This window comes from Mus musculus, chromosome 2 (assembly GCF_000001635.26).
Source record: "Mus musculus strain C57BL/6J chromosome 2, GRCm38.p6 C57BL/6J".
Lineage (NCBI taxonomy): Eukaryota > Metazoa > Chordata > Mammalia > Rodentia > Muridae > Mus > Mus musculus.
In genome coordinates, this window is record NC_000068.7 from 168333743 (window position 1) to 168348706 (window position 14964).

At 50.0% G+C, this 14964-nt stretch overlaps 1 long non-coding RNA gene and 1 other non-coding gene across 5 annotated transcripts in view; both read left to right on the forward strand.

Moving 5' to 3' along the window:
- Positions 1-14964, forward strand: part of Gm33262 — an 86678-nt gene that overhangs the window by 12776 nt on the left and 58938 nt on the right. The window lies entirely within an intron of this gene.
- On the forward strand, positions 1958-2094 carry Gm22704. The gene has a single exon (XR_003954190.1). It is a non-coding gene; the product is annotated as a small nucleolar RNA SNORA2/SNORA34 family (small nucleolar RNA).

Genomic DNA, 14964 nt, shown 5'->3' on the forward strand with positions numbered 1-14964 from the left:
CGATCAGATCCAAGCTTACTCTAAACAGGCCTCTGTTTAGACACATGGGGTGGAGAGCAGGTCAAGTATGCAGACCGCACGCACGCATGCACGCACGGCACGCAGTCGCTCCGTGATCCTTGCAGAACTTGTTTAGTCGTGCTCCCTGTGAACAGGCAGTTGGGCAAAATCCCCTCTCTTCAGATACCAGGGTCTTCTGTTCCTAAGCCGTGCCTCCTGTTGGCATTTGGAAAGAATTTAGCATCCTTCCAGTCAATTCCACAGCTACACTAAAAGCCAGGGCTCTGGGCCTCCTGGGAGCCTCATCCCCAGGGCTCTGGAGACACACATTCAGGCTTAAAGGGCAATTTCTGTCCACAAAAGAGCTATTCCACGCCTTGGTGGACCCCGGGGACTTTGCTGTAGAAGGAAGCCAATAGTTTTTTTTATTAAAGTATCGAACTCTGGAGCTGTGAAGGGAAGTTCCCAGAGCATAAAAGGCTGCGCCTGCGTTCAAGAGCCCACAAGGTCAAACGACTGAACTTGGTGATTATGGAGAGTTAAAACGTTGCAGTCCAGACCCAAATTATCTTGGGCTATTTTCAGTCCCTTTGAAAGCCATCCATTGCCCTCCCCTGTGTCTGACAGAACATCCTTGTGACTATCAAATCGTTTAAAGCGTATTCTTAGGGGCCCAGGGGGGTGATGGCTCGGTGCTTAAGAATGTTTACCGTTCACCGCAAGCAGCAAGGATGGGGGTTGAATCCCCAGATGCTTGGAGCTGCATACGGAACGGTTGTACACTGGGAAGTGAAGACAGATAGATCTTGGGAGCTCACTGGCCAGACAGCTGAGCTGAGACCCTGCCTCAAGTCAGGAAGGTACCTGACGTCCCCTGGCCCCTACATGTGTGCACACGGACGAGTGCACCCCCACATTCACCTGCACACCACACACACATGCAATATGTTCACATTCGATGTACTCTTAGCAAACTCCTGGCTTCCACCAACTCAAAAGCCATTAATGTTATCAGACAGCATCTGAAACCCAAGACAGGGTTTCAGAGGTACCCCCTCCCCCCGCCGTGGCTCCCAGTCATATCTTTGGTAAATGCCTTGATTTATGACTTTCTATCTTATATAACTAATAAAATCTCATATAGCCATTTCGGCAGGGGGACTTGGGATTCGAAGCAACCTGTATCGTGTTTATAAGCCTCTCGTATTCGGCTCCAGAATAAACTATCTCTTACTCCCTTTGAGCTGAAGGCCATATTTTCTTGTCGACAGATCTGAAGTCTTTGAGGGTTTGATGCATGTGGCTGTGAATGACCCAGCCTTCCCCACTGCCCCGGTGGTGGGAACATTGTTGACGAGGGCAAACGTTCACTGCAGGGCAGGCCATCTTCCAAGGCCTCCTGCGATATCTCTGTGATTGGCAGGTGTGTCAGCTTTGATTCAGTATGGCTGAAGGGACTTAACGCTGTCTTGGCTGCTGCTCTGGAACTTGGTTTGCTAAGTCAAACAGCCACCATCTTGGTCAGATCAGCCGGTCCCTGCTTACAATGGTCCACCGTGGGCGTGGTGGCGCACACCTTTAATCCCAGCACTCGGGAGGCAGGCACAGGCAGGTTTCTGTGAGTTGAAGACCAGCCTGGTCTATAGGCAAATTCCAGGGCTATGCAGAGAAACTCTGTCTCAAAAATAAATAAATAAATAAATAAATAAATAAATAAATAGAGAGAGAGAGAAAGAAAAGAAAAGAAAAGAAAAAAGAAGAGAAAAGAAAAGAAAAGAGTCCATTACTAGGCTGTATAAGACCTGGTGGCATCGTCTTACAGGAAAGGGTGGGAAGGGTCATTGGACCCTCACCTGAGATTCCAGCCATTTGTATTCAGTTCTTCCCTAAATGCTTGGGCTTCAGGGTGCATAGGCTGGGCAGGAAGGGTAGTGGGGGGAGGTTAATGGAGGGCTTCTTGGCCCTGAATCCAGGCCAGCAGTTGGCTGAAGCTGTTGGTTTCAAGCAGGTGCCTAAATAAATGTCTTTCTACCGTCTGTTGGCCATTTCCGAAATTTGAAAATGTAACAGTCAATTCATTAGAGAGAAACATCTGGCTGGAAAAGAAAGAAAGAAGACTGGAAGAGCTCCATCCACGCAGGCATGGAGGAGCCATCGAGTGCACTGGGTACAGACTTCCCGTGTGGCTGCTTTGTGGTCACCCATGCTCACCCTAGGGCGAACTGTGGAGGTCTGTTGTTGGGACCTTAGGAGGAGGGGCAGACATTGTTTCTATCATCCCAGGAAGGAACTCTCTCAGTAGCTTTAGAGCCCACTGAATCTGCAGGATGGAGGCTGGCACCTCTGCCTTCACTTTGGGTCTGTCTCCTTGACTTTGCTCGGGCTCATACTGGTCATACTATTGCCAAGGTGTGTTCATTGCCAAGGAATCAAAGGAATCTGCCTAACCCAAGCCACGCCCCCCGGAGGCTGAAGGCCGAGAAGCAGGTCTTTGTCCCTACACTGTGTCTTTTTGGATCCCAGGAACAGCAGGATCTCACCAGACAGCACCCCAAGGCAGAATAGTTATCTCGGATGGAGGCTGAACCCTCAAGCAGGACATCTTGGTGGATCCAGATGGGGCCCCTGGTGATCAATACTTACTGGTCTACCTGGGGTGGGGGACTTGAGCCAACAGTAATGGACAGACCACAGATCACCAGGACTACAGCGTTGGGCAGGCCCTGTCCTCAGTTCCTCCCCTACATAAACATAGAGTTCATAGCAGCACCTGCTAGGCAAACTTGGGGTCACTAGACCTGTTTCCTAAGACCATAGTTGAGTCTACTATCTCTGCTTCTCACCATTGCCCAACTGGTGGCTGGGTCTGGCATATTGGGACCTCTGGAGCTGAGGCATTTGTCCCAAAAGCCAGTTATAGTATCTGGGTCAGGATAATGTGTGTGTGTGTGTGTTACATGTGCACGTAGAGGCTGAGGCCAACCTTTGATATAATTCCTCAGGAGCTACCAACCTTGATTTTGGACATAGGCTCTCTCACTGAAATCTGGGACTTGCTAATTAGGGTGGCCTGGCTGGTCTCTGAGCCTGAGAGTTCTACCTATGTCTGCTTCCCCACTGCTGGTGTTATAAACCTAGGCCATCACACCCAGCTCCTCTTCCTCTTCCTCCTCCTCTCCCTCTTCCTCTTCTCCCTCCTTCACTTCTCCATCCTTCTCTATAGACTAGGTCCGGCCTAAAACCTATAGAGATCGGCCTGCCTCTGGCTCCTGAGTGCTGGAATTAAAGGCGTGTGCCACCATTCCTGGTTCATATCCAGCTTCTTATGTGGGGGTTATAGGGATAGACTTGGATTCTAATGCTTCAAAGTAGGCCCTTTGTCTCTCCCTTTTCTTGGTTTTCCTTTCTTTTCTTTTTTCTCCTCTCCCCTCCCCTCCCCTTCCCTCCCCTCCCCTCTCCTCTGTCATTGAACTGGGGATGGAACCTGGGGCCTTGAGCATGCTGGTCAAACACTCCACTACTGAGTGGCATCTTCAACCACAGCCCAAGGTAGTCCTTTGCCGGGCAGGCCTGTCCTGAACACCCAGGCAGCTGAGTGCTATCTGGAGCCTCTCCTCTAGCCTATGAGAGCATATCCCTCTTAAGATGACAACCCAGCGTCTTAGACGCTGCCAAGTCTGGAGGGAGCATCAGCCACACCTAGAACTTAGATCCGAGTGTCTGAGGAGGTGGAAGGAAACCGCAGGGGAAGGAGAAACAGGAAACCAGGAGAGAAGCAGGCAGAGAAAGGATGAGTGTAGAACCTGCAGGAAGATCCAGGGTTGGCTATCTAGATGGGACAAAGAGGGAAAGCAGAAGTCCCAGGAGGCCTCAGGCAAAACTGGACCCAGCAACTAACTGTGTAACAGACTCCCAGCCATAGGCTTCTCCCATCCTGAATGTATAATGTTGGGTTTTTCTCTGTCTTTTCCTGTCTTCAACTCTCTGTTTTGTGCCAGGGAATAAACTCAACAATCCCCTAGACAACAGCCGACACCTCCATTATGGGAACACTGTGTCCCCTTGCATGCTGTGCCAGGACACACGGCTGGTTCTCATCTGTGAACTCTTGGGACTTTGTTCAAAGTTTCAGCTTTCTCTCGTCTACAATTTCCATCCAAGCTCTCCCTGGCAAAGTAGAGCTGGCTTTTCAGAATGGGGGATGGGAAGGTGACTGGACAAGGGCCACCTAGACCTTAATATTACTAGGTGTGCATGTGTGCATATGTGTGCGTGTGTGTGTGTGTGTGTGTGTGTGTGTGTGTGTGTGAGAGAGAGAGAGAGAGAGAGAGAGAGAGAGAGAGAGAGAGAGAGAGAGAGAGAACAAGTGTCTCATGGTGTACACATGGCAGTCAGAGGACTACTTTGTGGAGCTGATTGGTTCTTTCCTTCCATCTTTATGTGGGGGTTTGGGAATTGAACTCAGGCCACCAGGCTTGTGTGGCAAGCACCTTCACCTCCCAACCTATCTTGCTTACCCCCAGACTTTAAATTGTCAAAAAGCGATCTAGTAGGCTCTAAATGTTTTTGGAGTTAGGGAGAAAACTTAGTCTCTCAGTGTTTCATGCTGTGGCCCTCAATGACCGTTAACGGACACTCAGCTTGGGATGTCCCTGTCATGGTCTTTTTCAGGTAGGCGGAGTCATGTTTGTGGCCCGCTTTGGTGGCTCTGTGAGGCTTGGAAGCCTTGTGGCTGTGACAAGGGCCTTTTCTTCTTTGACATGCCATCCTAACTCTGACACTTCCTCAACCCTGCCATTCCCCTTCCATCTTCATGGTTGTCAAGGCAACAGTTTCCTGGGCAACCTGTTGACTTATTTGACTGCCAAGTTTGTATGATCCAGAGTGGGGAGCTGTAGTGGAGGACTTTAAAAAAAAATGTCGTCAAGGTAACCGCCAGCAGCCATTTAATTATAGTTTTAGGTAAAGATAAATTCTCTTTTGCAAATGTTACTGTATTTTTGGTTTGAGGAGGGGAGATTCACCCAGAGATGAATATTCTCAAAATTAGAAGCTTTTGACCGTGGACAAGTCTGGAACTCGGTTTCATTCAGGACTAATCCCTTTCCTAAAAGAAAGAAAGAAGAGAAAAGAAAGAAAATAATGAAAACAACGAGCTAAAAATAAAACTGATGGGAATCAGGCACCAAGTGTGGTGGGGCTGGCTGGGGCAGGCGTTGCGGAGGCAATGCCAACGCCTTTGCCCATGCTTTTCTGAGGCAGACCTTCTCCAGATTTGGCAGGCAGTGTAGCACAGTGGTTATCCATCTGGTCTCTGAAGTCAGGCTGGCTCGGTTCAAATCCCACCTCAGCAACTCTTTAGCTGTTGACCTTAGACAAAGAGTTTAACCTGGACTTGAGTTCCCTCCTGGAATTTATAAAATGGGGAGGCAGGGTAATGGGTGAAACCCCATGACTGGTGGATAGGCTTATGGGCACTTCAATTCACACCCTGGTGTAGCACAGTTGGGATCAGCCATGCCTATAAAACTGGAGCCTCCTTCTAAGCCCGGTGCTCTTGCTTAGCTAGAGTCTGACCGCCCAGCCTGCAGCCCAGGTCGGGACACTGCTGTATGACAACCCAATTACAAAAACACCCAGATCCAGCAGGGATCCTGCATGCTGGGCCGCCTTTGGAGACATTGCTAAATGTCATGCTTACTACAACCCCGAGAGTTGGGGACCATTATGCTATCCATTTGACAGAGGAAGAAGCTCAATAGGAAAGAAGGAAAGAGTACCACCCCTCCTCCTTTTTGCCTCTCTGTTTTGAATGACAAGAGGAATCTTGCTAGGATTTCGAGCCATCTCCAGACTGGCCATCTGCTGGGCTACCTTCTCTGTGTGGCTTCGCAGTGGATCAAACCGAGGAAGTGGAAGCTTGGTGTTAACCTGCGTGTGGGGAGCTGGTCCTCCAGAGAGAGATAACGGAGTTCAGTCCCAGAAGCACACACACATGCACTACACACATGCAAAAGCATGTGTACACACTGCACACACACACACAGAGGAGGGGGAGCCTATGATTTCTGAAGGGGCAGAGGAGTCACAAAGTGGCCATAGGGAGCCAGGAGAGTGGGGCCACAGGCTACTGTGACGATCTTTCTGGAGCCAGGGTCAGCCCTTCCCTTAGTGATCTGGGTGAGTCATGTATCTCTCTGTGCCTCAGTTTCCTCATTGACAAGGGATCCAGTAACCACCACCAACTCAGGGGTGTGTGAACATGACTGTGACAGTGCATGCGACTTTTGCAGACCACCAGTAAAGGTTATGGCGGTCAGCAGGGCTGTAATGTAATAGCCAGCTACTACTGCAAGCTTCATGGCTGCCTGGGGACACTAATGTCAACACAGCTTGGTGTGAGGAGGGATGGCCTGGCATTTTCTTACTTAACCTGAGCTCACCGTTGGTCTGGAGTATGGTCACATAGGCATGTGTCACCTTCTGGGTACCTTCAGACCCCTGTCTCTCCCCACCTCTCCCTGTTGCCCAGCTTTGCAAACCTCTTCCCATTGAGACTCAGCTCCAAGCGCTCGCTTGCTCTGCTGGGAAAAGTTCACTCTCTGCCTCTTCCTGTCCATCCGGGATGCTTGCATCATTTGCCAATGAAGACCTGCATAGCAATGACCACGTGGGCGGAGAGAGGCTGAAGCAGTGGGCTCCCTGAAGGACTATCCCAGGGCGAACTGGGTTGATGGGGGTGGAAGTGGGGCGCAGTGGGGGCTCTGCTCCATCCCATCCTTTGCCTTTTACTTTATAAGCACTGTGACCTCTCCCAGGAACCATGAGTACAGCCAACATTTTCTCCCCCGCTCCTCTTCCCTCTAGGGGCCAAACAAGATTTATTTATTTTTTTTCCTGGGCATTGCAAATACAGCGTCTTCATTCCCTACCCTGTGTTTTTTTAAAAAAAAAAAGGTTCAATGTTAGATGGAAAAGCGCATGTTCTGCCAGGATGATTGAAGAAAGGTAATTATGTGGTATTAGGAAAAAAGAGAAAGAAAAGAAACTGCGCATCAGCCCGGAGGCTCAGTGGGAAAGGGAATTCGGAATGCTTAAGGCTGTATTGCTGCCTGGGGTGAAGAGGCACTATGCTCATGATTTAAGGTCATGGTTGCAGGGACTGCACAGTGATTGGCATGGGTTGGGTTGTGAGGACCCTGTGACAAGGGACCGTGGGTGGGAATTTGGGCTCTGGGGAATTCCCAGCCAAGCCTTGTGTCTCTTTGTCATCTGAGGTGGGTGCCCCACCCTGTCGTGGGTGTCACATAACCTTCCATGTGCACTGGCAATTGTGACCCCTAGGTCTCTTCAGACCCCACGTGACCCAGTACTCCCCAGCACTTTCTAGTCTGCAGGTACAACAAGCATGGCTGGGAGGGCTAAAGAACCCCAAGTCTCAGCTTTGTGGCTCCTCATCAGCTGTGTATCCTTGGGCAAGACATGGAAGCTTTCTGGTCCCCAGTTCCCCAGCTGAAAAAGGAGTTGGTACGGACACTCACACTCCAGAGCTTCTGCAGATGGAGTAGACAGGCGTAAAGCAGGCAGAGCTAGGGCGGCAAGCCACGGGTTAATAATTACATTACCATCCATTTTCATCTCCAGCATCCACACCAAGGAAGCCAGGGACCAGCTCTTCTTCATCACGTGGCCACTGACTGGGGGAAACCACGGTTTATTTGGCTTATTTTGTGGCACTAGGGGGTCACCTGCAGTGCTGTATGGGTGCTATGCAAGTGTCCTCCCAAAGCAGTATAGCATCACCCCGGGGACCACAGGGCCCCTTGTGGACACTCCCGGGGGGTTTCGGGGGAAGACAGCATGAGAAGAGCCGGGCAGAGAAGGGCAGGTGTTTTCTGGTCTCAAGGCTGGCACTCAGAGCTCCTTCCTCACAGCGTCAGGCTGTCTGTTGTTTTTTCCTGTGTGTCTCTTGAAGCCTGGAGCTGCTTTCTGTCCTTGGCTAAATTCATATGGTGAATGGGATCCATGCCTCTGTCTGTGCTGCCCAAAAGAAGGGTCACACACATTCCACTCCCTTTATAGGTCCCCAGTGACAAGTCAAGGTGCAATTGCAGCAGCGTCAGCCTGGGCAGAGCAATAGTTCGTTGGTCCTACTTACAGGGATAGGTGTAGGGTTACTCCCAGGAGAATGGGAGGCTGTCTCAGTCAGGGTTTGTATTTCTGCACAAAACATCATGGCCAAGAAACAAGTCGGGGAGGAAAGGTTTATTCAGCTTACATTTCCACATTGTTGTTCATCACCAAAGGAAGTCAGGACTAGAACTCAAGCAGGTCAGGATACAGGAGTTGATGCAGAGGCCATGCGGGGATGTTACTTACTGGCTTGCTCCCCCTGGCTTGCTCAACTTGCTTTCTTATAGCACCCAATATTACCAGCCTAGGGATGGCACCACTCACAAGGGGCCCTCCCCCCTTGATCACTAATTGAGAAAATGGCTCACAGCCGGATCTTATGGAGCCATTTCCTCAAGGGAGGCTCCTTTCTCTGTGATAACTCCAGCTTGTGTCAAGTTGACACCCAAAACCAGCCAGTACAGAGACATCACTCTAGCATGGATGTTGACTTACCAGTAGCTGCAAAGATGGAGTCCCCAGCTCAGCTGACCTTCCACAGTATATAAACTCTAGCATCTCTTGTGACGACAGGCCATGTAGTTAGTTAGAATAGAATTATACATAACTGGCTGTAAGGTGTAGAAAGCTACTACATCTCAGGTGAGAGTCTGGTGACTTTCCGCACACCCTCCTAGGAGGGACTCTCAAGAGACAACAAATCTGACCTCAAGGGTCTCTAGCACAAAGTCACACCTCCCCTGATGATGATGGCTGTAACCTTGGAGAATGGTACCTTATCTACAACAGGGAGGCAGCACAGCTGACTGCCTGCAATTCTGCACTAATTGCACATGGTTAGTTGAGTAATTGGCAACTAAGACTGACTACAAAGACGAAGTGACTCTTCCTAGAGTCTCCTTCCGGACCCATCATCTGACCCATGTGGATGGTAGGATTTAGCTGTGTCCAGCAGGAGGAGGCTTCGAAAGCAAATTGGGTTTGGACTCTGCAAAGGAGGCTCACTGTTGGGGGAATTCCAATTAAATTCACCGTTTAAAGTCATGAGTGAAATCTGCCTCGGGCTTTATCTCCTCTGCACATCACTGGGAGCTGGAAATTCAGCTCTTGCATCTAAGCCAGGCTGAGAAATGTCACAGAGGGCCTGGGCGTCATCTCTCAGTGAGGGGTCTGGCATTCTCCAGCCAGAGACCTCAATTTCTCTGAAACACGATAGTGGAGCCTTGTACAGGGGATGTAGGGCTGCAGGGATTTGTAGAGTACTCAAGGTGGGAGTCACTGATAGTGTCCATCCAACGTCCCTATCTGTCCCGCCACCTGCTCCAGAGCAGGGTGCATTAGCATCTTGCCTGGGAGGTTTGGGCAGAAAGATGGAGACTTTATTGAAACTATCCCTGCCCAATGCTCATTGTTGTTTCTAAATTTGATGAACTTTTATCTTTTGTTTTTTTAAATCAGTAGGAGTGTATATGACACATTTGAGATGCCTTTGGAGTCTAGACGAGAGTATTGGTGTTCAATCCCCCGGAAGCAGGATTACAGGTGGAGTGAGCTTCCCAAAGTTAGTGCTGGGAATTGAACTCTGGCTCTCCGGAAGCTCAGCAGGTACGCTTAATCGTTCAGCCATCTCTTCAGCCCAAATGCTCGTTTGAAGACTCATATTGATTCTTTTATTTTTATCTTCTGGAGACAGAGTTTCACGTAGCCCAGGCTGATCTCAAACTCACTATAGCTGAGGGTGACCTTGAAACAAAGGTCGGCTGTTGCTGAGGGAGGTGGCCCGGAGAGGCGGGTACCCAGGAAGGAGGCTTCTGGCCTCCTATGTCATCTGCCTCCCCAGACTCCAGAGCTGTGGGTGGGGAGACAGGCAATTATTCTCTCGGAACCCAACACAGTTATTAACACAGCACTGAGGCTTTTAATTACCAGCATATTAGCATACTACAATGAGGAGCAACACTTGGTGAATAACAGCCTAGCGCCTGTGGCAGGCAGCAAGGCCTGTTCTTACCACTAATTAGGAGAAAGCCAAGCTGGAGGAGGGAATTGGTCTTTCCGGGGAAGATAATTGGATAACGATTAGTTCTTCCTCCGCCCATCACTTGCAGGCAGATGGTGTCGTGCCCCGTGATCTGTTTGCCAGGATGCTTCTGTGCAGGCTATGATGGTTGTTTGGAGGGGGCAGCACTTTACAGTTTTGAAACCCATTCTCTCTGTGTGTGACCACACTGAGTCCTATGGCTGGCCAGGATGTCACTGTCCCCTTTCTACAGTGATGAGACAACAAAGAGAGACTTCAATGACTCCCCACAGGTCACATAGCTCAGAGCTCTTGGATGGAGGCGTCTTCTGGGGTGCAGCCTGCTACTGTGAAACTTGAGGGGTTGTGGGCTCCACCTTACCAACTGCAGCCCCATGGCAAGTGATGAAATCTTCCTCGTGCCTCAGTCTCTCCATATGAATTGGTGTGTGTGCGCGCGTGTGCAAGTGCGTATGCGCCTGTGTGTGGGTCCCAGCCTCACAGCATCATCTCGGGGCCTAGATGTCCTAAGGAAAAGGAGAAAGACCTGGTCTGGACTCAGTGCTCTAAATGGGATTCCTTGATAAGGAAATCAACACCCATTGCATTACTAATGAGGTAATATGCCTGAAGTCACACAGCCATAACCAGAGAGATCGGGCAGAGACCCAGCCCTCAGTTTCTCATCCAAGTGGCAGAGGAGAAGGGCAGTGTGTGTGTGTGTGTGTGTATGCAGACATGTAGACAGAGCCAAGAGACCCTTTGTTTTAAAGCTTGCTTATCACACAGGGGTTGTATATTCCTATGTCTTGTATAAAATAATATGAAGCTCTTACTCTGCAGGTGCTTCTATAGCCTCCCCGCCCCCCCCCCCCAACTCAGTTCCTGGCTCCTAGCACTGCACAGTGATGGGGACAGAGCCGGCTCCTGCTGCCATGGGGACAGTCAGCAAGCAAGCCCAAGAATAGTTTTGTTTGTTTGTTTATAGGATCTCGTGTAGCCCAGGCTGACCTTTAACTCACTGTGTTAGCGCAGGATGACCTTGAACCTCTGATTGTGCTGTCTCCACATTCTGAGTGTTGGGATTACAGGTGTGAACCACCATGCCTAGTTTACGTGGTTGGGGGACCAAACCCAAGGCTTGATGTAGGCAAGCGCTCTGTCAATGGAGCCACACCTCAGTGCCCCCGTTTGTTCTAAGATATAACCTCTCTATCTATATAGTCCAGGCTAGCCTTGGACTCCCAATTGTCCTGGCTTAGTTCTCCTGCTTCCAACACTCTCTCAGAATGCCTGAGATAGTCAGTCCATAAACAGAGAGTTCTGAGCCGGGTGTGATGATTCGGGCCTGTGATTCTGGTGTTGATTTGCTAAGGCAGGAGGATCAGGAGTTCAAGGCCAACCGTTGTTGTATAGTAAGTTAAAAAGTAGTCTGGGCTAGAAAAAGAGCCACCTTAAATAAGCACACACACACACACACACACACACACACACACTCACACACTCAGCCGCACACACAGAGGTGGGTATTTTGGCTCATGCTTTCAAAGATTTCAACCTACGATGAATTGGTCTGTTGCTTTTGGGCCTGTGGCAGAACATCATGGCAGGAATGCTGGGTGAGGAACACTACTGACCTCATTGTGGCCAGGAAGCAAAACCGGAGAGGGGCCAAGCTCCCAATACCCCCTCCACGGACACACCCCAATGACACAACGAGCTAACTTCCTTCTATAACCCTCACTTTGAAAAGCTTAAACTAGGGGGCTGGAGAAATGGCTCAGTGATTAAGAGCACTGACTACTCTTCCAGAGGTCTTGAGTTCAATTTTCAGCAATCATGTGGTGGCTCACAGCCATCTGCAATGGGATCTGATGCACTCTTGTGGTGTGGCTGAAGACAGTGTACTCATGCAGATAATTAAAAGAAGAAGAAGAAGAAGAAGCTTAAATTAACTCAAATGCAGAGCTCAAAAGACTGGCTCGTAGGAGTTAGTTCTCTCCTTCCACCTTGTGGGTCCCGGGGAAGGACTCAGGCCATCAGACTTATGACATGTGCTTTTACAGATGAAGGCTCTCTCTCTCTCTCTCTCTCTCTCTCTCTCTCTCTCTCTCTCTCTCTCTTATTTTTTGGATGTTTTCTTTATTTACATTTCAAATGCTTTCCCCTTTCCAGGTCTCCCCTTCCAGAAACCCCCTATCCCATCCCTCCTCCCCCTGCCTCTATGAGGGTGCTCCCCTACCCACCCACTCCTGCCTTCCTGCCCTCGCACTCCCCTACATTTGGTCCACCACAGGACCAAGGGCTACTCCTCCCACTGATGTCCAACAAGGCCACCCTCTGCCACATACACAGTCGGAGACATGGGTCCCTCCATGTGTATACTCTTTAGTTGGTGGTCCAGTCCCCAGGAGCTCCAGGGGGTCTGGCCAGTTGATACTGTTGCTCCTGGAATGGGGCTGCAAACCCCCACAGCTCCTTCAGTCCCTTCTCCAACTCCTCCATCAGAGACCCCGTGCTCAGTCCAATGGTTGGCTGCGAGCATCCACCTCTGTATTTGTCAGGCTCTGGCAGAGCCTCTCAGGAGACAGCCATATCAGGCTCCTGTCAGCAAGTACTTCCTGGTATCCGCAATAGCATATGGGTTTGGTGATTGTATATGGGATGGATCCCCAGGTAGGGCAGTCTCTGGATGGCCTTTCCTTCAGGCTCTGCTCCACACTTTGTCTCCATATTTCTTCCTGAGAGTATTTTGTTCCCCCTTCAGAGAATTCTCAACTGACGAAAATTGAATGGTGCAGAAGCACCTAAAGAAATGTTCAACGCCCTTAGTCATCAGGGAAATGCAAATCAAAACAACCCTGAGATTCCACCTCACACCACTCACAATGGCTAAGTTCAAAAACTCAGGTGACAGCAGGTACAGGCTAGGATGTGGAGAAAGAGGAACACTCCTCCATTGCTGGTGGGATTGCAAGCTGGTACAACCACTCTGGAAATCAGTCCTCAGAAAATTGGACATGAGGACCCAGCTATACCACTCCTGGGCATATACCCCAAAGATGCTCCAACATGTAATAAGGACACATGCTCCACTATGTTCATAGCAGCCATATATATAATAGCCAGAAGCTGGAAACACCTAGATGTCCCTCAACAGAAGAATGGATTTGGATGAAGTATTTTACAGGCTCACCTGAGTCCTTCTTGTCACCTCCTTAGGGAGACCTGTGCTGCTTGCCACCAGCCTGGGGCTCTGCCATCAGTCAGGACAGAGCATTAAAGCCAACTTGGGTTCTTTGTAATCCCTGCCCTGCTGTGCCCATCTGTGACCTGCTGTGACCTGCTGTGACCTGCTGTGTCCTGCTGTGACCTGCTATGCCTCACCTCATCCCTGCCCTGCTATGTACATCCTTGCTGTGGACCTGAATAGGGACTTTGGGACTTTACTTTTGCTGTCACTGTGCCCAGAGCCCCAGGGACTGCAGGCAAAGGTTCGTACACAAGAGACCCTCTGAATGTATTTGTTGTTGAATGACTCTGGAGGTGGCCAAGCTGGGAGACTTCAGAGCTGTCTTAGTTAGGATTTCATTGCTGTGAAGAGACACCATGACCACAACAACTCTCAAAGAGGAAAAGATTTAATTGGGACTGACAGTTTCAGAGGTTTAGTCCATTATTGTCATGACAGGAAGCATGGCAGCATTAAGGCAGACATGGTGCAGAGAAAGAGCTGAGAGTTCTATGTTCTGATGCATAAGCAGCAGAGGGAGACTGTGTCTCACAATGGGCATGGCTTGAGCATATATAACCTCAAAGCCCACCTCCACAGTGATGCACTTCCTCTAACACGGCCACACCCATTCCTAAAAGACCACTCCCTAGGGGCCACATGTTTAAACATATGGGCCTATGGGGGCCATACCTATTCTAACCACTGCAAGAATCAGGGCTTCATTTGTAAACAGAAGGAAAAGTTCACCAAGGGTTTCCAAGCCAAGGATCTCTGAGACTAGAAGCCAAGGTCAGAGGAGGACTCTGGGGTCCTGGCCAGTGAGGCTTATCCTTACAGCAGTTCTGAGAGACCTGGGGGCCTGGGGAGTGAGGTTGTGACCAGCTGAGGCTGAGCTGTGAAACACCACCCAGGAGGCAGGCATAGTGGGAAGCCAGGTGGGATACTCCCCCCCCACCCCCCACAATGAGGAACCCCCACAGTGTCGCAGGAACTCAGGGGCCCAAAGAGGTGACTGAAGAGCCTGCCTGCCATACTGTATGCAATAGGGGCAGCTGGAAGCCTGTGACCTCACTAGGGAGCCACCTGCCATGCTGCAGGACACTTTGCCAGCCTCCGTGTACCTTGGCTTTACGGTGGTAGGTCTGTGTCCTAGGCTGCTCATCTTGTGGGACAGAGATAATGGTTTGTGCTGAGAGCCCTTCATGGCCATAAAAGTTAAGTGTGTTTATACATGGCAGGAGCCTGCCTCGTACAGAAGGAAGGGAAAACAACCTCAGCCTTAGACAGTCTCCTAGAGATGGAGTCAGGACCTCCAAGCTCAGGGCAACACCAAGGCAGGAGATGAACAGTTAGTGTATGAGGGCAGGGGGTCCTGGGGTGGGCAGGCAAGAGAGTGGTCCACAGTGGGCTGCTCTTCGGGTATACCATCTGGGGAATAAGCTTGTAGGACGCTTTTCCAAGATTCTACTGCTGTGAGCAGACACCATGATCAAGGCAACTCTTACAAGGACTACATTTAATTGGGGCTGGCTTACAGGTTCAGAGGTTCAGTCCATTATCATCAAGGTGGGAACAT